This window comes from Austrofundulus limnaeus, unplaced genomic scaffold (genome assembly GCF_001266775.1).
Source record: "Austrofundulus limnaeus strain Quisiro unplaced genomic scaffold, Austrofundulus_limnaeus-1.0 Scaffold1235, whole genome shotgun sequence".
NCBI lineage: Eukaryota > Metazoa > Chordata > Actinopteri > Cyprinodontiformes > Rivulidae > Austrofundulus > Austrofundulus limnaeus.
The window spans coordinates 1-2,694 of NW_013953637.1; the positions used below are offsets into that span (position 1 = coordinate 1).

A 2,694-nucleotide genomic window follows, 5' to 3' on the forward strand; every position below is an offset into this window, starting at 1 on the left:
GTTTGAGGAAGTGTGTGTGTGTGTGTGTGTGTGTGTGTGTGTGTGTGTGTGTGTGTGTTGGCAATGTAATCCTAACTGTTAGAAATACATAGCTATATTATTAATTATTTATTTATTATTTAGACTAGTAGTCGTTATCTCTGAGTCGCTTATGGGGGCAGATCTGGAGAAAACTGGCTGCTTTATTCCAGCACAGGAGCATGAATGAGTGGGCGGAGCTTCATGTTTGTGGCTCCTCCGTCGGAGCGCGTTTTACTGAGCGACAGCTCCAAAACCACCTTCAGGAGGAGACCGTGTGGAACAGTCGGGCGAACTTTATGGGCATTTCTACAGACCTCAGGAAAGCCTTGTATTGCACCTTTTCCTGGTGGCCTTCTGGTGAGTTAACAAGGTGAAATATTAACTTTTCAAGCGTAAAAGTGCGTTTTTTGTGTTTAGTTCTTTGTTTTGCGTTGAGTTTGCTTCAAAGAACAAAATGTCTCTGAACTCGTGTCTTGTTGCTGCTTTTAAATGTCTTTTAAAATTTCACTTTAAATTGGCACTGGGTTGTGTTTGGGGCTGGAGTCTGTTAAATATCCACAGGGGAGCAGTGATGCTGAAGGCGGCCGCTCTTACTGGACCTGAAAGCTGATTTGAGAGCCGCTCTGAAGTTTTGCGACCCAGTGTTGAAGGTGGTGGGGTGAGGGGGGGCAGAGCCTGTCAAAATGAAAATACTGCAGCAAAAACATACTAACCTGCTCTATGGGGTAGTATTACTGAAGGAAGTAAAATATGGTTATCAGCTGAGTAAGYTGACCTTTTCAAACAGAAGTGCATACAAGCCTCAGTCTAACTTTAGTTGCTCCTTAAAGTAGGTCAGTAGTGGGCAGCAAGTTGCTGACCACCGATCTGTCTAGTATTGCTCTCAAATCCAAGTGTGTGTTGAAGGGGGTGGGTCTGCAAAAGCTTTCCAGGGTCACTGAAGTTCTGGGCTTCATATTTCCGCTCTGCTGCTTTGGTCTGGTGGTACCAGTGTGAACTGGATGTTGTAACAACTGCCTCACCTTGTGTATTTATACTGAGACAGTCCCTGCAATGGAACAAGATGGAAATTCTTAGAAATCTTTTATTTTTTGTTTTGTTTTGTTTTCATCTAACATGGATGACCTTATCCGGCTTTTGCACTGTCACACCTCTATAAACACAGCTTGTGGCAATAAGAAACATGAAGGCAYATGTCACTATACTGTGTGTGCTCACAATCATAGCATGTTTGCATGTAATTTGATGTTTCTGGTAAGATATTTTTAAACTCAACTCCAACTTTAAGTTGAATGTTCAACTATGAAGGAAATTCACAAAGTGTTTTAAAGCAGGGTTCAAAATTGTTTGCAGACTTTCCTTGGAGAATGGATGGAAGTAGAAGTCAAGCTTTTGTTTCCTAACATAGGATTATTTGTCTGAGCTGTAGTGGAAACAATAGGGGAATTTGAATAATCTGTTCAAACAGGTTGCAGGAATCGTATGACCTTTTATCACATTTTCAGTTTAATCTTAAAATCATCCAGGGCTCTATGTTTCAGACTTGGCAATCGGTAAATTGAACGGCTTATGAGTATGTTTCCTAATGTAAAACATGCTGAGGACATATCGTACTAATTCTGTCAGTCTGTTTACAGGAAACATTAAAAGCTGGGGCACAAATTAAATGTTAYTGGCCCTGCTTTACTGATGAACTATCGTTGCATTTTGAAAGTGGAAGAGGTGCCAGCAGTGGCTTTGTTTGTCCTCACCGACTGATGGGAAGCATGATGTTCAAAATAAGACATATGACAAAGTGAAGGTGACCAGTTTAAACTGAAGTCTTTCAAAGAGCTGTTTAGAAAAGGTCAGTCAGATTATAATTTTTCATAATAATTTTACAGAACACCACTCTGAACTGTCCCTTTAAGGAAGTAAGTTAATTTCCCTTAAGTTTAAATGTGAGAGAAGAGGAAGCACTAACTCTGATGCTTTATTTTAATTTGTGGTAAACGGTTGGCTTTGTAAAAGTTAAATTTTATACAAAAATCGGTCCTTTGTTGGTGCTGTTAAACATGAGTCATTACATAACTTTTCTGAATGTCACACACTGGTCACAGTTACGGTGCAGTTTTATTGGTTCTCTATGATCACACCCCTTCTTTTGTTCCTGTACTCCCACTTGTATTGATGCCTGTACTTTTTTGCATTTACTATTCAGAAATTATTTAAGAAGGCTTTCATATCTGGATTTTCAATAAGAACAGCTGACATTTTTTGTAGAGTTTCTGTAATCCCTGAGCTACAAAAGCCAGGAATCTGAAAATGAGCTTAGTTTAGTTTGACCAAATTTGACCTAATTCCTGATTTGATGTGAGGGGTCTTATACTCAAAAAATTGTCATATAGGTATTTTTAGGTTGGACAATTAATGTTGTCTGGTAAATGAAAAATACATACTGACAAAAATAATAATAAAAATAATATTGGTGTGGTCTAATGGCCATTGACTTATTTTTATAAATCAGTTTTGTCCATAAAAAAAGTGTCGAACTAAAAGCTCGCAGGCCAATTGTGGCCCACTGCCACAGCATTTTATATAGCCTGTGAGAGTTTCAAAGATATACAGTGGGTAAAATAAGTATCGAACACGTCACCATTTTTCTCAGTAAATATATTACTAGAGGTGCTAATG

At 38.8% G+C, this 2,694-nt stretch overlaps 1 protein-coding gene across 3 annotated transcripts in view; it reads left to right on the plus strand.

Annotated features, from left to right (window-relative positions):
- Positions 1–270: 270 nt before the first annotated feature.
- Positions 271–2,694, plus strand: part of LOC106534651 (high affinity cationic amino acid transporter 1) — a 20,165-nt gene continuing 17,741 nt past the window's right edge. For 2 of the 3 annotated variants that reach the window (XM_014031351.1, XM_014031353.1), the window contains exon 1: positions 271–378. The gene's annotated coding sequence lies outside the window, so the exon portion shown is untranslated. Of the gene's footprint in view, positions 392–2,694 lie in introns of all 3 variants that reach the window. The other variant, XM_014031352.1, reaches the window with a different exon arrangement.